This window comes from Sapajus apella, unplaced genomic scaffold, assembly GCF_009761245.1.
Source record: "Sapajus apella isolate SASKATOON/1434 unplaced genomic scaffold, GSC_monkey_1.0 scaffold29, whole genome shotgun sequence".
Classification (NCBI taxonomy): Eukaryota; Metazoa; Chordata; class Mammalia; order Primates; family Cebidae; genus Sapajus; species Sapajus apella.
The window spans coordinates 25,468,920-25,492,077 of record NW_022436969.1 but is presented as its reverse complement, the minus strand read 5'-3'; positions in this window follow the sequence as shown (position 1 = coordinate 25,492,077).

Sequence of the window (23,158 nt, the reverse complement as noted above, 5' to 3'; positions counted from 1 at the left end):
AGAAGAAACGTTTTTCTAACTCGCTGAATCTAAACATAGATACAACTTGCTAAGGTGAACGAACACAAAGCACAGCAGTTTGAAATAGGCGTTTCTCCTGTGTTTCAAACGCAGTCTTACTGCTAATTCTTATATGCCTGTATAGGGTTGGAAATATCTGTTTCTAGATTCTACAAAGAAAGTATTGCTGAGCTGGTGCACACACACATCAGTTTAACTCTGTAAGTTGATTGTAGAGCTTGAGAAGCATTCTGCTAGATAGCTCCATTTTTATTTGAGAGCAAGATATTTCTCATTACAGCCTATACTCCCTTTCACTCTGGAATATCCAAACGCAGCTTTTAGAAGAAACGTGTTTCTAACTCGCTGAAACTAAACATAGATGCAACTTCCTACAGTGAACGAACACAAAGCAGAGCAGTTTTATTTTATTTTATTTTTTTATTTTCATTTTTTTAAATTTATTTTATTGCATTTTAGGTGTTGGGGTACATGTGAAGAACATTCAAAATTTTTGCACAGGTACACACGTGGCAGTGTTATTTGCTGCCTTTTCCCCCATCACCTACCTCTGGCATTTCTCCCCTTACTATCTCTCTCCAGCCCACCACCCCCCACCGTCCCTCCCCTATTTCCCCCCAACTGACCCCAGCGTGTCGTGCTCCCCTCCCTGTGTCCATGTTTTCTCATTTTTCAACACCCGCCTATGAGTGAGAACATGCGGTGTTTGATCTTCTGCTCTTCTGTCAGTTTGCTGAGAATGATGGTTTCCAGGTTTATCCATGTCCCTACAAATGACCCTAACTCATCGTTTTTGATGGCTGCATAATATTCCATGTTGTATATGTGCCACATTTTCCCTATCCAGTCTATCGTCGATGAGCGTTTGGGATGGGTCCAGGTCTTTGCTATTGTAAACAGTATTGCAATGAACATTCGTGTTTATGTGTCCTTATAATAGAATGATTTGTAATCCTTTGGATATATACCCAGTAATGGGATTGCTGGGTCAAATGGAATTTCTATTTCTAGGTCCTTGAGGAATCGCCACACTGTCTTCCACAATGGTTGAACTAATTTACGCTCCCACCAACAGTGTAAAACTGTTCCTATTTCTCCACATCCTCTCCAGCATCTGTTGTCTCCAGATTTCTTAATGATCGCCATTCTAACTGGCATGAGATGGTAACTCAATGTTGTTTTGATTTGCGTTTCTCTGATGACCACTGATGATGAGCATTTTTTCATATGTTCATTGGCCTCTTGTATATCTTCTTTTGTAAAATGTCTATTCATATCTTTGCCCACTTTTGAATGGGCTTGTTCGATTTTTCTTGTAAATCTCTTTTAGTTCTTTGTAAATTCTGGATATCAGCTCTTCCTCAGATGGGTAAATTGCAAAAGTTTTTTCCCATTCTATTAGTTCCCGATTCACTCCAATGACTGTTTCTTTTGCTGTGCAGAAACTGTGGAGTTTGATTAGGTCCAATTTGTCTATTTTGTCTTTTGTTTTCAATGCTTTTGGTGTTTTGGTCATGAATTCCTTGCCTACACCTATGCCCTGAATGGTTTTGCCTAGATTTTTTTCTAGTGTTTTTATGGTGTTAGGTCTTATGTTTAAGTCTTTAATCCATATGGAGTTTATTTTAGTGTAAGGTGTCAGAAAGAGGTCCAGTTTCTGCTAAAATGCCTGTATATGTCTGGAAATATCTGTTTCTAGATTCTCGAAAGAAAGGATTTCAAAACTGCTACACAAACACAACAGTTTAACTCTGTAAACTGATTGTACAGCTTGACAACCATTCTCCTATATCGCTCCATTTTTGTTTTAGAGCAAGATATTTCTCATTATAGCATTTACTCCCATTCACTCTGGAATATCCAAACCCAGTTTTTAGAAGAAACGTGATTCTAACACGCTGAAATGAAACATAGATGCAACTTCCTATGGTGACGAAAACAAATCAGAGCAGTTAGAAATATACGTTTTTCTTGTGTTTGAAACGCAGTCTTACTGCTAATTCTTATATGCCTGTATAAGGCTGGAAATATCTGTTTCTAGATTCTCCAAAGAAAGGATTTCAGAACTGCTACACACACACACCAGTTTAACTCTGTAAGCTGACTGTACAGCTTGACAACCATTCTGCTAGATAGCTCCGTTTTTGTTTTAGAGCAAGATATTTCTCAGTACAGCCTATACTCCCATTCACTCTGGAATATGCAAACACAGCTTTTAGAAGAAACGTGTTTCTAACTCGCTGATTCTAAACGTAGATGCAGCTTCCTAAGGTGAAGAAACACAAAGCAGAGTAGTGAGAAATATACGTTTCTCCTGTGTTTTAAACGCAGTGTTACTGCTAATTCATATATGCCTGTATATTTCTGGAAATATCTGTTTATAGATTATACAAAGAAATAATTTCTGAACTGCTGCACACACACATGAGGTTAACTCTGTAAGTTGATTGTACGGCTTGACGACCATTCTACTAGATAGCTCCGTTTTACTTTTAGGCAAGATGTTTCTCATTACAGCCTATACTCCCATTCACTCTGGAAAATTCAAAGGCAGCTTTCAGAAGAAATGTGTTTCTAACTCGCTGAATTTAAGCATAAATGCAACTTCCTAAGTTCAACAAACACAAAGCAGGGAAGATTGAAATAGATGTTTCTCCTGGATTTTAAACGCAGTCATACTGCTAATTGTTATATCCATGTATATGGCTGGAAATATCTGTTTCTAGATTCTCGAAAAAAAGGATTTCTGAACTGCTGTACACACACCTGAGGTTAACTCTGCAAGTTGATTCTACAGCTTGACAACCATTCTACTAGATAGCTCCGTTTTTTATTTAGAGCAAGATATTTCTCATTACAGCCTATACTCCCATTCACTCTCGAATATGCAAACGCAGATTTTAGAAGAAACGTGCTTCTAACTCTCTGAATCTAAACATAGATGCCACTTCCTACGGTGAACGAATACAAAGCAGAGCAGTTTCAAATAGATGTTTCTCCTGTGTTTTAAACGCAGTATTACTGCTAATTCTTATATGCCTGTATATGGCTGGAAAATACCTGTTTCTAGATTCTCCAAAGGAAAGATTTCGGAACTGCTGCACACACACATCAGTTTACCTCTGTAAGTTTATTGTACGGCTTGACACCCATTCTACTAGATAGCTGTGTTTTTGTTTTAGATCAAGATATTTCTGATTACAGCCTATACTCCCATTCACTCTGGAATATACAAATGCAGCTTTTAGAAGAAACATGTTTCTAACCCTCTGAATCTAAAATTAGATGCAACAGGCTATGCTGAACGAACTGAAAGCAGAGCAGTTTGAAATGTAAACTTCTCCTGTGTTTCAAACGCAACCTTACTGCTAATTCTTATATGCCTTTATACAGGCATATTCCAGCCTTATACGGCTGGAAATATCGGTTTCCAGACTATCCAAAGAAAGGATTTCCGAACTGCTGCACACACACATCAGTTTAACTCTGTAAGATGATTGTGCAGCTTAACATCCATTCTGCTAGATAGCTCCGTTTTTGCTTTAGAGCAACATATTTCTCAGTACAGCCTATACTCCCATTCACTCTGGAAAATGCAAACACAGCTTTTAGAAGAAACGTGTTTCTAACTCTCTGAATCTAAACCTACATGCAACTTCCTAAGGTGAACGAACACAAAGCAGAGCAGTTTGAAATATACGTTTCTGCTGTGTTTTAAACGCAGTCTTACTGCTAGTTCACATATGCCTGTATATCGCTGCAAATATCTGTTTCTAGATTCTCCAAAGAAAGGATTTCTGAACTGCTGCACACCCACATCATTTTAACTCTGTAAGTTGATTGCACAGTTTGACAACCACTATGCTAGGTAGCTCCGTTTTTTTTTTTTTAGAGCAAGATATTTCTCATTAAAGAATATACTCCCATTCACTCTGGAATATTCAAACACAGCTTTTAGAAGAAACGTGTTTCTGACTCGCTGAATCTAAACATATATGCAACTACCTAAGCGGAAAGAACACTAACCATAGAAGTTTGAAATATACGTTTCTCCTCTGTTTTACACGCTGTCTTACTGATTATTCTTATATGCCTTTATATGGCCGGAAATATCTGTTTCTAGGTTCTCGAAAGAAAGGGTTTGTGAACTGCTGCACACACACACATGTTTAACTCCATAGGTTGATCATACACGTTGACAACCATTCTGCTAGATAGCTCCGTTTTTGTTTTAGAGCCAGATATTTCTCAGTACAGCCAATACTCCCATTCACTCTGGAATATCCAAACGAAGCTTTTGGAAGAAACGTGTTTCTAAGTAGCTGAATCTAAACATAGATGCAACTTTCTTAGGGGAACGAACACAAAGCAGAGCAGTTTGAAATAGACGTTTCTCCTGTGTTTTAAACTCAATCTCACTGCTAATTCATACATGCCTGTATATTGCTGGAAATAATTGTTTCTAAATTATCCAAAGAAGGGATTTCTGAACTTCTGCACACACACACATCAATTTAACTCTGTAAGTTGATTGTAAAGCTTGACAACCTTTCTGCTAGATAGCTCCGTTTTTGTTTTAGAGAAAGATATTTCTCATTACACCCTGTACTCCCATTCACTCTGGAATATCCAAACGCTGCTGTTAGAAGAAACGTGTATCTAACTCGCTGAATCTAAATATAGATGCACCTTACTAAGGTGAACGAACACAAAGCAGAGCAGTTTCAAATAGACGTTTCTCCTGTGTTTTAAAGCCTGCCTTACTGCTAATTCTTATATGCCTGTGTATGGCCTGAAATATCTGTTTCTAGATACTCCAAAGAAAGGATTTCTGAACTGCTGCACACACACATCAGTTTAACTCTGTAAGTTGATTGTACAGCTTGACAACCATTCTGCTAGATAGCTCCGATTTTGTTTTAGAGCAAGATATTTCTCATTATAGCCTATACTCCATTTCATTCTGGAACATCCAAACGAAGCTTTTAGAAGAAATGTGTTTTTAACTCACTTAATATAAACATGGATGCAAATTCCAAAGTTTAATGAACGCAAACCAGAGCACTTTGAAATATAAGTTTCTAATGTGTTTTAAACGAAGTCTTACTGCTAATGCTTATATGTATGTATAAGACTGCATATATCTGTTTCTAGATTCTCCAAAGAAAGGATTTCAGAACTGCTACACACACAAATAAGTTTAACTCAGTAACTTGATTGTACAGCATGACAACCATTCTGCTAGATACCTCCGTTTTTGTTTTAGAACAAGATATTTCTCTTTACAGCCTATACTCCCATTCACTCTTGCATATACAAGCTCAGTTTTTAGAAGAAACGTGTTTCTAACTCTCTGATTCTAAACATAGATGAAACTTCCTAAGGTGAACGAATACAAAGAAGAGCAGTTTCAAATATACGTTTCCTCGGTGTTTTAAACGCAGTCTTAGTGTTAATTCTTTTATGCCTGTATATGGCTGGAAATATGTGTTTCTAGATTATCCAAAGAAAGTATTTTTGAAGTGCTGCTAACACACATCAGTTTAACTCTGTAAGCTGATTGTACAGATTGCAACCATTCTGCTAGATAGTTCCGTTTTTGTTTTAGAACAAGATATTTCTCATTGCAGCGCATACTCCCATTCACTGAGGAATATCCAAAAGCAGATTTTAGAAGAAACATGTTTCTAACTCTTTGATTCTAAACCTAGATGCAACTTCCAAAGTTGAACGAACACAAAGCAGAGCAGTTTGAAATAGACGTTTCTTGTTTGTTTTAAACGCAGTCTTACTGCTTATTGTTATATGCCTGTGTATGACTGGAAATATCTGTTTCTTGATTTTCCAAAGAAATGATTTTTGAACTGCTGCACACACACACATCTCTTTAATTCTGTAAGTTGATTGTACAGCTTGACAACCATTCTGCTCGATAGCTCCGTTTTTGTTTTAAAGCAAGGTATTTGTCATTGCAGCCTATACTCCCATTCACTCTGGAATATCCAAAGTCACTTTAGAAGAAACGTGTTTCTAACTCACTGAATCTAAACACAGATTCAACTTCCTAAGGTGAACGAACACAAAGCAGAGCAGTTTGAAATAGTCGTTTCTCCTGTGTTTTAAACGCAGTCTTACTGCTAATTCTTATATGCCTGTTTATGGCTGTAATACTTGTTTCTAGATTCTCCAAAGAAAGGACTTCTGAACTGCTGCACACAAACATCAGTTTAATTCTGTAAGTTGATTGTACAGCTTGACAACCATTCTGCTAGATAGCCCCGTTTTTATTTTAGAGCAAGATATTTCTCATTACAGCCTGTACTCCCATTCACTCTGGATTATCCAAACGCAGCTTTTGGAAGAAACGTGTTTCTAACCCACTGAATCTAAACATAGAGGCAACTTCATAAGGTGAATGAACACAAGTGAGAGCAGTTTGAAATAGACGTTTCTCCTGTGTTTTAAACGTAGTCGTACTGCTAATTCTTATATGCCTGTATGTGGCTAGAAATATTGGTTTCTAGGTTCTCGAAAGAAAGGGTTTCTGAACTGCTGCACACACACATCAGATTAACTCTGTAAGTTGATTGTAAAGCTTGACAACCACTCTGCTCGACAATACCGTTTTTGTTTTAGACCTAGCTATTTGTCGTTACATCCTGTACTCCCATTCACTCCGGAATATCCAAACGTAGCTTATAGAAGAAAAGTGTTTCTAACTCCCTGAATCTAAACATAGATGTAACTTTCTAAAGTGAACGAACACAAAGCAGAGCAGGTTGAAATAGATGTTTCTCCTTTGTTTTAAACGCAGTCTTACTGCCAATTCTTATATGCCTGTATATGGCTGGAAATATCTGTTTCTAGATTCTCCTAAGAAAGGATTTCTGAACTGGTGCACACATTTATCAGTTTAACTCTGTAAATTGATTGTACAGCTTGACAACCATTGTGTTACATAGCTCAGTTTTGGTTGTAGAGCAAGCTATTTCTCATTACAGCCTATACTCCCATTCACTCTGGATTATCCAAAGGCAGCTTTTAGAAGAAACTTGTTTCTAACTCGCTGAATCTAAATATTGATGCAACTTCATAAGGTGAACGAACACAAAGCAGAGCAGTTTGAAATAGACGTTTCTCCCGTATTTTAAACGCAGTCTTACTGTTAATTCTTATATGCCTGCATATGGCTGGAAATACCTATTTCTAGATTCTGCAAAGAAAGGATTTCTGATCTGCTGCACACATTCGTCAGTTCAACTCTGTAAGTTTATTGTACAGCTTGACAACCATTGTGCTAGAAAGCTCTGTTATTGTTTTAGAGCAAGGTATTCCTCATTAAAGCTAATACTCCCATTCACTCAGGAACATCCAAAGGCAGCTTTTAGAAGAAACGTGTTTCTAACTCGCTGAATCTAAACATAGTTGCAAATTCCTAAGGTGAACGAACACAAAGCAGAGCAATTTGAAATAGACGTTTCTCCTGTGTTTTAAATGCAGTCTTACTCCTAATTCTTATATGCCTGTATAGGGCGGGACATATCTGTTCCTAGATTCTCCAAAGAAAGTATATCGGAACTGCTGCACACACACATCAGTTTAACTCTGTAAGTTGATTGTACAGCTTGAAAACCATTCCGCTAGATAGCTCTGTTTTTGTTTTAGAGAAAGATATTTCTCATTACAGCCTATACTCCCATTCACTCTGGAATATCCAAACGCAGATTTTAGAACAAACGTGTTTCCAACTCGCTAAAACTAAAGATAGATTCAACTTCCTAAGGCGAACGAACACAAAGCAGAGCAGTTTGAACTAGACATTTCTCCTGTGTTTTCAATGCGGTCTTACTGCTAATTATATTTCAAGCCTGTATATGGCTGGAAATATCTGTTTATAGATTCTCCAAAGAAAAGATTTCTGAACTGCTGCACACACACATCAGTTTACCTTAAGTTGATTGTGCAGCTGGACAACCATTCGGCTAGAAGCTCCGTTTTTGTTATAGAGCAAGATATTTCTCATTACACCCTATATTCCCATTCATTCTGGAATATCCAAAAGCAACTTTTAGAAGAAACGTGTTTCTAACTCGCTGAATCTAAACATAGATGCAACTTCCTAAGGTGAACGAACACACAGCAGAGCAATTTGAAATAGACGTCTCTCATGTGTTTTAAACGCAGTCTTACTGCTAATTCTTATATGCCTGTATATGTGTGGAAATATCTGTTTCTAGATTCTACAAAGAAAGGATTTCTGAACTGTTGCACACACACATCAGCTTAACTCTGTAAGTTCATTGTACAGCTAGACAACCATTTGGCTAGACAAGTACGCTTTTGTTTTAGAGAAAGATATTTGTCATAACAGCCTGTACTCCCATTCACTCTGGAATATCTAAACGCAGCTTTTGGAAGAAACGTGTTTCTAACTCGCTGAATCTAAACTTAGATGCAACTTGCTAAGGTGAACGAACACAACGCAGAGCAGTTTGAAATAGACGTTTCTCCTATGCTTTAAACGCAGTCTAACTGCTAAGTCTTATATGCCTGTATATAGGAGGAAATATTTGTTTCTAGGCTCCCTAGAGAAAGGATTTCTGAACTGCTGCACACACATCAGCTTATCTCTGAAAGTTGATTGTACAGCTTGACAACCATTCTGGCCGATGGCTCTGATTATGTTTTAGAGCAAGGTATTTCTCATGAAAGACTATACTCCCATTCACTCTGGAATATCTAAACGCAGCTCTTAGTAAAAACGTGTTTCTATCTCGTTCAATCTAAACATAGATCCAACTTCCTAAGGTGAGCGAACACAAAGCAGAGCAGTTTGAAATAGACGTTTCTCCTGTGTTCTAAACGCAGTCCCACTGCTAAATCTTTGGTGGGGTATATTGGTATAAATATCTGTTTCTAGATTCCACAAAGAAAGGATTTCTGAACTGCTTCACACACACATCTCTTTAACTCTGTAAGTTGACTGTACAGATTGAGAATCATTCTGCTAGATAGCTCCGTTTATATTTTAGAGCAAGATATTTCTCATTACAGACTATACTCCAATTCAGTCTGGAATATATAAACGCAGCTTTTAGAAGAAACGTGTTTCTAACTCACTGAATCTAAACATAGATGCAGCTTCTCAAGGTGAATGAATACAAAGCAGAGCAGTTTGAAATAGATGTTTCTCCTGTGTTTTAAATGCAGTCTTACTACTAATTCTTATTTGCCTGTATATGGCAGGAAATATCTGTTTCTAGGTTCTCCAGAGAAAGGATTTCTGAAATCAGGCACACACACATCAGTTAATCTCTGTAAGTTGATTGCACAGCTTGACAAGCATTCTGCTAGATAGCTCCGTTTTTGTTTTAGAGCAAGATATTTCTAATTACAGCCTATACTCCCATTCACTCTGGAATATCCAAACGAAGCTTTTAGAAGAAACGTTTTTCTAACTCACTGAATCTAAACATAGACGCAACTTCCTAAGGTGAACGAACACAAAGCTGAGAAATTTGCAATATACGTTTCTCGTCGATGGGCATTTGAGTAGGTTCTAGGTCTTTGCTATTGTAATCAGTGCTGAAATGAACATTCGTGTGCACGTGAACTTATAGTAGAAAGATTTGTAATAATTTGGATATATAACCAGTAATGGGATAGCTGGGTAAAATGGAGTGAACAATGAGAACACATGGACACATGGAGGGGAGCACTAGATACGGGGTCAGTTGGGGGGAACTAGGGGAGGGATGGTGGGGGTTGGGGAGCTGGGGAGAGATAGCAAGGGGAGGAAGGCAGCAAATCACACTGCCACGTGAGTACTTATGCAACAATTTTGCATGTTCTTCACATATAACCCAAAGCCTAAAATGCCATAAAATAAACAAACGGGACACAAAAAGGAAATATATGTTTCTCCTGTGCTTTAAACGAAGTCATAATGCTAATTCTTATATGCCCGTATATGGCTGGAAATATCTGTTTCTACATTCTCCAAAGAAATCATTTCTGAACTGTTGCACACACACATCAATTTATCTCTGTAAGTTGATTGTACAGCTTGAGAATCATTCTGCTAGATAGCTCCGATTTTGTTTTACAGCAAGATATTTCTCAATACAGCTTATACTCGCATTCACTCTGGAATATCCAAACGCAGCTTTTAGAAGAAACGTGTTTCTAGCTTGTTGAATCGAAACATGCATGCAACCTCCTAAAGGTGAACGAACACAAAGCAGAGAATTTGAAATATACGTTTCTCCTGTGTTTTAAACCTAGTCTTACTTCTAATTCTTATATGCCTGTATATGGCTGGAAATATCAGTTTCTAGATTCTCCAAAGAAAGGATTTCTCAACTGCTGCACACAGACATCAGTTTAACTCTGTAAGTTGATTGTACAGCTTGACAACCATTCTGATAGATAGCTCCGTTTTTGTTTTATAACAAGATCTTTCTCATTACCGTCTATACTCCCATTCACTCTGGAATATCCAAACGCAGCTTTTAGAGAAACGTGATTCTAACTCGCTGAATCTAAACATAGATGCAACTTCCTACTGTGAATGAACACAAAGCAGAGCAGTTTGAAATAGACGTTTCTCCTGTGTTTTAAATGCAGTTCTACTGCTAATTCTTATATGCCTGTATATGGCTAGAAATATGTTTCTAGATTCTCCAAAGAAAGCATTTCTGAACTGCTGCACACACAAATCAGTTTAACTCTGTAAGTTGATTGTACAGCTCACAACCATTCTGCTAGATGTTTGCGTTTTTATTTTAGAGCAAGATATTCCTCATTACACCCTGTACTCCCATTCACTCTGGAATTTCCCCACGTAGCTTTTAGAAGAAACGTGTTTCTAACTCGTTGAATCTAAGCATTGATGCAACATCTTAGGTGAACGAACACAAAGCAGAGCAGTTTGAAATAGACGTTTCTCCTGCGTTTTCTACGCAGTCTTACTGGTAATTCTTATATGCCTGGATATGGCTGGAAATATCTGTTTCTAGATTGTCCAAGGAAAGGATTTCTGAACTGCTGCACACACACATCAGCTTAACTCTGTAAGTTGATTGTACAGATTGACAACCGTTCTGCTAGATAGTTCCGTTTATGTTTTCGAGCAAGATATTTCTCATTACAGACTATACTCCAATCCAGTCTGGAATATATAAACGCAGCTTTTAGAAGAAACGTGTTTCTAACTCACTGAATCAAAACATAGATGCAACTTCCTAAGGTGAACGAACACAAAGCAGAGCACTTTGAAATACACGTTTCTCCTGTGTTTTAAACGCAGTTTCACTTCTAATTCCTGTATGCCAGTAAATGGCATGAAATATCTGTTTCTAGATTCTCCAAAGAAAGGATTTCTTAACTGCGGCACACACTCATCAGTTTCACTCTGTTAGTTGATTGTACAGCTTGACATCCATTCTGCTAGATAGCTCCGTTTTTGTTTTAGACCATGATATTTCTCATTACAGCCTGTACTCCCATTCACTCTGGAATATCCCAACGCAGCTTTTAGAAGAAACGTGTTTCTAACTCGCTGAATCTGAACATAGATGCAACTTCCTAAGGTGAGCGAACACAAAGGAGAGCAGTTTGGAATAGACGTTTCTCCTGTGTTTTAAACGCAGTCCCACTGCTAATTCCTATATGCCTACATATGCCTGGAAATACCTGTTTCTAGATTCTCCTAAGAAAGGGTTTCTAAACTGCTGGACAGACACATCTGTGTAACTCTGTAAGTTGATTGTGCACCTTGAAAACCTTTCTACTAGATATCTCCGTTTTTGTTTTAGAGCAAGTTATTTCTCATTACAGCCTATGCTTCCATTCACTCTGGAATATCGAAACGCAGCTTTTAGAAGAAACGTGTTTCTACCTCGCTGAATCTAAACATAGATGCAACTTACTAAGGTGAACGACACAAAGCAGAGCAGATTGAAAGGAACATTTCTCCTGTGTTTTAAATGTAGTCTCACTGCTAATTCTTACATACCTCTATGTGGCTGGAAATATCTGTTTCTAGATTCTCCAAAGAAAGGATTTCTGTACTGCTGCACACACACATCAGTTTAACTCTGCATGTTGATTATACAGCTTGGCAACCATTCTGCTAGATAGCTACGTTTTTGTTTTAGAGCAAGCTATTTCTCATTACAGCCTATACTCTCATTCACTCTGGAATATCCAAACGCAGCTTTAAGAAGAAACGTGTTTCTAACTCGCTGAATCTAAACATAGATGCAACTTCCTAAGGTGAATGAACACAAAGCCGAGCAGTTTGAAATAGACGTTTCTCTTATGTTTTACACGCAGTCTCACTGCTAATTCTTATGTGACTGTATATGGCAGGAAATATCTGTTTCTATATGGGACAAACAAAGATTTCCGAACTGGTGCACACAAACATCATTTTAACTATGTAAGTTGATTGTACAGCTTGACATCCATTCTGCTAGATAGCTCCGTTTTTACTTTAGAGCAAGGTATTTCTCATTACAGCCTATACTCCCATACACTCTGGAATATCCAAAGGCCGCTTTTAATAGAAACGTGTTTCTAACTCGCTGAATCTAAACATAGATGCAACTTCCTAAGGTGAACGAAGTCAAAGCAGAGCAGTTTCAAATAGGCGTATCTCCTATGTTTTAAACGCAGTATTACTGATAATTCATATATGCCTGTATATGGCTGGAAATATCTGTTTCTAGATTCTCCAAATTAATGTTTTCTTAACTGCTGCACACACCCATCAGTTTACCTCCCTAAATTGATTGTACAGCTTGACAACCACTCTGCTAGACAGCTCCGTTTTTGTTTTAGACCAAGATATTTCTCATTACAGATTGTACTCCCATTCACTCTGGCATATCCAAACTCAGCTTTTAGAAGAAACGTGCTTCTAACTCGCTGAATCTAAACATACATGCAACTTCCTAAGGTGAACGAAGACAAAGCAGAGCATTTTGAAATAAATGATTCTCCTGTGTTTTAAATGCAGTCTTACTGCTAATTCTTATATGCCTGTATACAGCTGGAAATATCTGTTTCAAGATTCTTCAAGAAAGGATTTCTGAACTGCTGCACACACACATCGGTTTAACTCTGTAAGTTGATTATAGAGCTTGACAATCATTCTGCTACATAGCTCCGTTTTTGTTTTAGAGCAAGATATTTCTCATTATCTCCTATACTCCCATTCACACTGGAATATCAAAACGCAGCTTTTAGAACAAACCTGTTTCTAACTCGATGAATCTAAACATAGATGCAACTTCCTAAGGTGAACGAAGACAAAGCAGAGCATTTTGAAATAGATGATTCTCCTGTGTTTTAAATGCAGTCTCACTGCTAATTCTTATATGCCTGTATAGAGCTGGATATGTCTGTTTCTAGGTTCCACAAAGAAAGGATTTCTGAACGGATGCAAACACATATCAATTTAACTCTGTATGTTAATTGTGGAGCCTGACCACCATTCTGCTAGATAGCTCCGTTTTTGTCTTAGAGCAAGATATTTCTCATTACAGCCTATGCTCCCATTCACTCTGGAATATCGAAACGCAGCTTTTTGAAGAAACGTGTTTCTAACTCGCTGAATCTAAAGATAGATTCAACTTCCTAATGTGAAGGACCACAAAGTAGAGCAGTTTGAAATATACGTTTCTCCTGTGTTTTAAATGCAGTCTCACTGCTAATTCTCATATGCCTGTATAGAGCTGGATATGTCTGTTTCTAGATTCCACAAACATAGGATATCTGAACGGCTGCAAACACATATTAATTTAACTCTGTACGTTGATTGTGCAGTTTGACAGCCATTCTGCTAGATAGCTCCGTTTTTGTTTTAGAGCAAGATATTTCTCATATACCCTACATTCCTATTCACTGTGAAATATTCAAATGCAGCTTTGAGAGTAAACGTGTTTCTAACTCGCTGAAGCTAAACGTAGATGCTACTTCCAAAGGTGAACATACACAAAGAGATCAGTTTGAAATAGACATTTCTCCTGTGTTTTAAACGCAGTCTTGCTGCTAATTCTTACATTCCTCTATATGGCTAGAAATATCTCTTTCTATATTCTCCAAAGAAAGGATTTCTGAACTGCTGCACACATGCATCGGTTTAACTCTGTAAGTTGATTGTACAGTTTGACAACCATTCTGCTAGATAGCTCCGTTTTTGCTTTAGAACAAGATATTTCTCATTACAGCCTATACTCCCATTCACTCTGGAATACTGAAACGCAGCTTTTAGAATAAACGTGTTTCTAACTCGCTGAACCTAAACATAGTTGCAACTTCCTAAGGTGAATGAACACAAAGCAGAGCAGTTTGAAATACACGTTTCTCCTGTGTTTTTAACGCAGTCTTACTGGTTTTTCTTATATGCTTGTATATGGCTGGAAATATCTGTTTCTAGATTCTCCAAAGAAAGGATTTCTCAACTGCTGCACCAACACATCAGTTTAACTCCGTAAGTTGATTTTACAGCTTGACAACCATTCTGCTAGATAGCTCCATTTTGGTTTTAGAGCACGATATTTCTCTTTACAACCTATACTCCCATTCACTCTCGAATATCCAAACGCAGATTTTCGAAGAAACGTGTTTCTAACTCGCTGAATCTAAACATAGGTGCAACTTCCAAAGGTGAACGAACACAAAGCAGAGCAGTTTGAAATAGACGTTTCTCGTGAGTTTTAAACGCAGTCTTACTCCTAATTCTTATATGCCTGTACATGACTGGAAATATCTGTTTCTATATTCTCCAATGAAAGGATTTCTGATTTGCCACACACACATTGGTTTAACTCTGTAAGTTGATTGTGCAGCTTGACAACCATTCTGCTGGATAGCTCTGTTTTTGTTTTAGAGCAAAATATTTCTCTTATAGCATACCATCCCATTCACTATGAAATATCCAAACGCAGCTTTTAGAAGAAACGTGTATCTAACTCGCTGAAGCTAAACATAGATGCAACTTCCAAAGGTGAACAAACACAAAGAGATCAGTTTGAAATAGACGTTTCTCCTGTGTTTTAAACGCAGTCTTACTGCTAATTCTTTTATTCCTGTATATGGCTTGAAATATCTGTTTCTAGATTGTCCAAAGAAAGGATTTCTGAACTGCTGCACACATGCATCATTTTATCTCTGTAAGTTGATTGTACAGCTTGACAACCATTCTGCTAGATAGCTCCGTTTTTGTTTTAGAGCGAGATATTTCTCATTACAGCCTGTACTCCAATTCACACTGGAATATCCAAACGCAGCTTTTAGAAGAAACGTGTTTCTAACTCGCTGATTATAAACATAGATGCAACCTCCAAATGTGAACGAACGCAAAGCAGAGCAGTTTGAAATAGACGTTTTTTGTGAGTTTAAAAGTAGTCTCACTGCTAATTCTAATATGCCTGTACATGGCTGGAAATATCTGTTTCTAGATCTTCCAAAGAAAAGATTTCTGAACTGCTGCACACACTCATCGATTTAACTCTGTAAGTTGATTGTACATCTTGACAACCATTCTGCTAGATAGCTCTGTTTATGTTTTAGAGCAAGGTATTTCTCATTACAGCCTATACTCCCATTCAATCTGGAATATCCAAACGCAGCTTTTAGATTAAACGTGACTCTAACTCGCTGAACCTACACATAGTTGCAACTTCCTAAGTTAAATGAACACAAAGCAGAGCAGTTTGAAATAGACGGTTCTCCTGTGTTTTAAACGCAGTCTTACTGCTAGTTTTTATATGAACGTATATGGTTGGAAATATCTGTTTCTAGATTCTCCAAAGAAAGAATTTCTGAACTGTTACACACATATCAGTTTACCTCTGTAAGTTGCTTGGACAGCTTGATAACCATTCTGCTATATAGCTCCATTTTTGTTTTAGACCCAGATATTTCTCATTACAGCCTGTACTCCCATTCACTCTGGAATATCCAGAAGCAGCTTTTAGAAGAAACTTGTTTTTTTTTTGTTTTTGTTTTTTTTTTTTTTTTGAGATATAGTTTCAGTCTTGTTACCAGGCTGAAGTGCAATGTCTCGATCTCAGCTCACTGCAACCTCCGCCTCCTGGGTTCAGGCAATTCTCCTACCTCAAACTCCTGAGTAGCTGAGATTACAGGCATGCGCCACCATGCCCAGCTAATGTTTTTTGTATTTTTAGTAGAGACCAGGTTTCACCATGTTGACAAGGATGGTCTCGATCTCTTGACCTCGTGATCCACACGCCTCGGCCTCCCAAAGTGCTGGGATTACATGCTTGAGCCACCGCGTCCAGCCAAGAAACGTGATTCTAACTCTCTGAATCTAAACATAGATGCAACTTCCTGAGGTGAATGAACACACAGCAGAGCAGTTTGAACTAGACGTTTCTCCTGTGTTTTAAACGCAGTCTTACTGCTAATTCTTATATGCCTGTATATGGCTGGAAATATCTGTTTCTAGATTCTCCAAAGAAAGGATTTCTGAACTGCTGCACACACAAATCACTTTAATTCTGTAAGTTGATTGTACAGCTTGACAACCATTCTGCTAGATAGCTCCTTTTTTGTTTTAGAGCAAGATATTTCTCATTACATCCTGTACTCCCATTCACTCTGGAATATCCAAACGCAGCTTTTACAACAAACGTGTTTCTCACTCGCTGAATCTAGACATATATGCACCTTCCTAAAGTGAACGAACACAAAGTATAGCGATTTGAAATATCCATTTCTCCTGTGTTTTAAACGCAGTCTTACTTCTAATTCTTATTTGCATGTATACGGCTGGAAATATCTGTTTCTAGACGCTCCAAAGAAAGGATTTCTGAACTGCTGCACACACACATCCGTTTAACTCTTTAAGCTGATTGTACCGTTTGACAACCATTCTGTTAGATAGCTCCGTTTTTGTTTTAGAGCCATATATTTCTCATTACAGCCTATACTCCCATTCATTCTGGAATATCCAAACGCAGCTTTTAGAACAAAAGTGTTTATAACTCGCTGAATCTAAACATAGGTGGAACTTCCTAAGGTGTATGAACAAAAAGAAGAGGAGTTTGAAATATACGTTTCTCCCATATTGTAAACGCAGTCTTACTGCTAATTCTTTTTTTTCCCGATTTATTTATTTTATCGAGTTTTAGCTGTTGGGGTACATGTGAAAACATGCAAAATTTTTGCATTGGTACACACGTGGCAGTGTGATTTGCAGCCTTCCTCCCCATCACCTACATCTAGAATTTCTCCCTTTTGCTATCTCTCCCCAGCTCCCCACCCCCACCGTCCCTCCCCTATTTCCTCCCAATTGACCCCAGTGTGTAGTGTTCCCCTCCCTGTGTCCATTTGTTCTCATTGTTCAACACCCACCTATGAGTGGGAACATGTGGTGTTTGATCTTCTGCTCTTCTGTCAGTTTGCTGAGAATGATGGTTTCCAGGTTCATCCAAGTCCCTACAAAGGACTCAAACTCATCGTTATTGATGGCTGCATAATATTCCGTGGTGTATATGTGCCACATTTTCCCTAGCCACTCTATCTTCGATGGACATTCGGGTTGGTTCCAGGTCCTTGCTATTGTAAACAGTGCTGCAATGAACATTCGTGTGCACGTGTCCTTACAGTAGAAAGATTTGTAATCCTTTGGATACATACCCAGTAAAGGGATTGCTGGGTCAAATGGAATGTCTATTTCTAGTTCCTTGAGGAATCGCCACACTGTCTTCCACAATGGTTGAACTAATTTACACTCCCACCAACAATGTAAAAGTGTTCCTATTTCTCCACATCCTCTCCAGCATCTGTTCTCTCCAGATTTTTTAATGATCCCCATTCTAGCTGTCGTGAGATGGTATCTCAATGTTGTTCAGATTTGCATTTCTCTGATGACCAGTGATGATGAGCATTTATTCATATGTTTGTTGGCCTCATGCATATCTTCCTTTGTAAAGTGTCTGTTCATATCCTTTGCCCACTTTTGAATGGGCTTGTTAGTTTTTTCTTGTAAATCTGTTTTAATTGTTTGTAAAATCTGGATATCAGCCCTTTGTCAGATGGGAAAACTGCAAAAATTGTTTCCCATTCTGTTGGTTGCCGATTCACTCTAATGATTATTTCTTTTGCTGTGCAGAAGCTGTGGAGTTTGATTAGGTCCCATTAGTCTATTTTGGCTTTTGTTGTCCATGCTTTTGGTGTTTTGGTCATGAAGTCCTTGCCTACACCTAAGTCCTTAATGGTTTTGCCTAGATTTTCTTCTAGGGTTTTTATGGTGTTAGGTCTTATGTTTAAGTCTTTAATCCATCTGGAGTTAATTTAAGTATAAGGTGTCAGAAAGGGGTCCAGATTCTGCTTATATGCCTGTATAGAACTGGAAATATCTTCTTTTTGATTCTCCAAAGAAAGGATTTCTGAACTGCTGCATACACACATCAGTTTAAATCTGTAAGTTGATTGTACAGCTTGACATCTGTTCTGCTAGATAGCTCCGTTTTTGTCTTAGAGCAAGATATTTCCAATTGTAGCCAATACTCTGATTCACTCTGGAATATCTAAACGCAGCTTTCAGAAGAAACTTGTTTCTAACTCGCTAAATCTAAACATAGATGCACTTCCTAAGGTGAATGAACACAAAGCAGAGCACATTGGAATATACATTTCTCCTTTGTTTTAAATGCAGTCTTACTGCTGATTCTTATATGCCTATATATGGCTGGAAGTATCTGTTTCTATATTTTCCGAAGAAAGGACTTCAGAACTGCTGAATGCACACATCAGTTTGCCTCTGTAGATTGACTCTACAGTTTGACAGCCATTATGCCAGATAGCTCCGTTTTTCTTTTGAAGCAAGATTTTACAAATTACACCCTATACTCTCATTCTCTTTGGTATTTCCAAACTCAGATTTTGGATGGAAGGTGTTTCTAACTCGCTTAATCTAAACATAGATGAAACGTCCTAAGATGAAAGATGAGAATGCAGAGAAGTTTGAAATATAAGTTTCTTCTATGTTTTAAACCCAGTCTTACTGAAAATTCTTATATGCCTGTATATGGCTGGAAATATCTGTTTCTGGATTCTCAAAAGAAAGGATTTCTGAACTGCTGCACACACACATTAGTTTAACTCTGTAGGTTGATTGTACAGATTGACAACCATTCTGCTAGAGAGCTCAGTTTTTGTTTTAGAGCAAGATATTTTTCATTGCATCCTACACTCCCGTTCACTCTGGAATATCCAAACGCAGCTTTTAGAAGAAACGTGTTTCTAACTAGCTGAATCTAAACATAGATGGAACTTCCTAAGTTGAGCGAACATAAAGCAGAGCAGTTTGAAACAGAAGTTTATCCTGTGTTTTAAAGCAGTCTTACCAGTAATTCTAATATACCTGTATATACCTGGAAATACCTGTTTCTAGATTCTCCAAAGAAAGGATTTCTGAACTGCTGCACACACATCTGAGTTTACCTCTGTAAGTTGATTGTACAGCTTTACAACCATTCTGCTAGATAGCTCCGTTTTTGTTTTAGAGCAAGATATTTCTCATTACAGCCTATACACCCATTCGCTCTGGAATATCCAAACGGACCTTTGGGGAGAAACGTGTTTCTAACTGGCAGAATGTAAACATAGATGCAACTTCCTAAGGTTAACGAACACACAGCAGAGCAGTTTGAAATAGAGGTTTCTCCTGTGTTTAAAACGCAGTCTTAATGCTAATTCTTATATGCCTGAATATGATGAAAATATCTGTTTGTAGATTATCCAAAGAAAGAATTTCTGAACTGCTGCACACACACATCAGTTTAAACCTGTAACCTTGACAACCATTCTGCTAGATAGCTCCGTTTATGTTTTAGACCAAGATGTTTCTCATTACAGCCTATGCTTCCATTCGTTCTGTAATATCCAAACTTAGCTTTTAGAAGAAACGTGTTTCTAACTCGCTGAATCTAAACCTAGAGGCATCTTTCTAAGGTGAACGAATACAAAGAAGGGCAGTCTGAAATAGCCGTTTCTCCTGCGGTTTAAACGCATTTTTAGTTCTAATTCGTATATACCTGTATATGGCTGGAAATATCTGTTTCCAGATTCTACAATGAAAGGATTACTGAAATGCTGCAGATACACATCAGTTTAACTCTGTAGGTTGATTGTGCAGTTTGACAACCATTCTGCTAGATAGCTCCGTTTTTGTTTTAGAGCAAGATATTTCTCATTAAAGCCTATACTTCCATTCACTCTGGAATATCCAAACGCAGCTTTAAGAAGATACGTGTTTTTAACTCGCTGAATCTAAACATAGATGCAACTTCCTGAGGTGAACGAACACAAAGCAGAGCAGTGTGAAATAGACGATACTCCCGTGTTTTAAACGCAGTCTTACTGCTAGTTCTTATATGCCTGTATATGGCTGGAAATATCTGCCTCTAGATTCTCCAGAGAAGTAATTTCTGAACTGCTGCACACACATCTGAGTTTACCTCTGTAAGTTGATTGTAAAGCTTGACAACCATTCTGCTAGACAGCTCCGTTTTTGTTTTAGAGCAAGATATTTATCATTAGAGCCTATACTCCCATTCACTCTGGAATATCCAAACGCAGCTTTAAGAAGATACGTGTTTTTAACTCGCTGAATCTAAACACAGATACAACTTCCTAAGGTGAAAGAACACACAGCAGAGCAGTTTGAAATACACATTTCGCCTGTATTTTAAATGCAGTCTTAATGCAAATTCTTATAAGCCTGTAGATGGCTGGAAGTATCTGTTTCTAGATTCTCCAAAGAAAGTATTGCTGAACTGCTGCACAGACACATCAGTTTAACTCTGTAAGTTGATTGTACGGCTTTACAATCATTCTGCTAGATAGTTCAGTTTATGTTTAGAGCAAGATATTTCTCATTACAGCCTATACTCCCATTTACTCTGGAATATCCAAACGCAGGGGGACGATCCAAGATGGCCTTTTAGGAACAGCTCAGGATTGCAGCTCCCAGTGAAAGCGCAGAGGGTGAGTGGACGCCGCGTTTTTATTGCCCACAGACTAGGAAATTCCCGGGCGGAGGCGCTCCATGGTCGCCAGCGCGGCTGTTTCGGCCAGCGCGGCTGTGCCGGCCAGTGCCGCTGCTTTGCCCCGCACGGCTGCTTTGTTGGCGCCCCGGAGCCGCGGTTCTCCATACAAAATACACTGGTCCGGGGGCCCTTCAGGCTGGCGATTGGAGCCACGGGAAGTCGCCCATACGCTGGTTCAAAAAGGGGACTGAGCAGAGAATGAGGACAGTAGATTCCAGGGCAAAAAAAAAGAAAAAAAAGCGCCACAAACCTCAGTGCCGCTGTTTAAGCCAGCGCAGTGAGTGGCCACAGGGGAAAACAAACAGACCCCAGCGCCTCTTCAACAGGCGACTGGAACACCAACTTAAAAAAGGCTCTGAGGCAGAGAGCCAGGCGATCAGGCTCGAATAGTCCCACCCCCACAAAAGAACAGCAACCAGAAACTCTGGATTGAGAGTTTCACAGCAAGCGTAGCTGAACCCGGGACGGTCCAGCTCTGTGGGGGAGGGGCGTCTGCCATTACCGAGGCAGCCCGCTGTTGCTAAGGCAACCCGCCATTGCTGAGGCAGCCCGCCATTGTAAAGGCAACCCGCCACAGCAGAGACTCCGCCCCAACAGAGGCGGGCCACCACCGCCAAAGCAGTTCTAACTACATCCATATAAACAGGACTGCAGGGAAGTTCACTTGGCAGCGGGGCGGAGCCCACAGCAGCTCAGCAAAGCTGCTATAGGCCGACAGTAACTAGGCTGCCTCCATGCTGGGCAGGGCAGGTCTGAAGGAAAAAAATAAAAATAAAAAATAAAGAAGGCAGCAGCATAACGGAAACTCATAGATAAAGCCCTAAATCCCTGGGACAGAGCACCTTGGAACAAAAAGCAGTTTATGAGTTCTGCTGCAGCAGACCTAAACATACATGCCCAGCAGCTCTGAATGAATAACAACAGAGCTCGCAGCTCACCATTTGAGCTCCTATAAAGAAGAGACCGTCTCCTGAAGCAGCTCCCTGACCCCTATATATCCAAAAAGACACCTCATAAAAGAAAGATCAGATTGACACTAGGCGGGTATCCTTCTGGGACAAAGATAGCAGAAGAAGAAAACTGGTAACAACCCCTGCTGTTCAGCAGCTGCTGCAGGTGAACCCCAGGCAAGCAGGGCCTGGAGTGAACCTCAGCAGACCTACAGCACGGGGGCCAGTCTGTCAGAAGTAAAACCAAGAAACAGAAATAACCTCATCATCAACAAACAGAACGTCAATCTGAAAGATTTGAGACCCAATCGGAAAGCCAGCAACTACAAAGTCGACAGGTGGATAAATCCTTAAAGATGGGAAGAAACCAGCGCAAAAAGGATGAAAACACCCGAAACAAGAACACCTCTCCTCCTGCAAGGGATCACAACTCCTCACCAGCAAGGGAACAAGGTTGGAGGGAGAACGAGTGTGATGAAATGACAGAATCAGATTTCAGAAGGTGGGTAGTAAGAAAGTTCTGTGAACTTAAAGAACATGTTCTAACCAAATGCAAAGAAACTAAGAACCTTGAAAAAAGATTTGACGAAATGCTAACAAGAATGGACAAAATAGAAAGGAATATAAGTGAATTGATGGAGCTGAAAAACGCAACAAGAGAACTTCGTGAAGCATACACAAGTATCAACAGCCGAATGGACCAAGCAGAAGAAAGGATATCAGAGGTCGATGATCAACTCAATGAAATAAAATGGGAAGGCAAGACTGGAGAAAAAAGGGTAAAAAAGAATGAACAAAGTCTCCACGAAATGTGGGACTATGTGAAAAGACTTAATCTACGTTTGATAGGCGTACCCGAATGCAACGAAGAGAATGAATCCAAGCTGGAAAATACTCTTCAGGATATTATCCAGGAAAACTTCCCCAAACCTAGCAAGGCAGGCAAACATTCAAGTCCAGGAAATACAGAGAACACCACAAAGATATTCGTCAGGAAGAGCAACCCCAAGGCATATAATCATCAGATTCACCAGGGTCGAAATGAAGGAGAAAGTACTAAGGGCAGCCAGAGAGAAAGGTCGGGTTACCCATAAAGGGAAG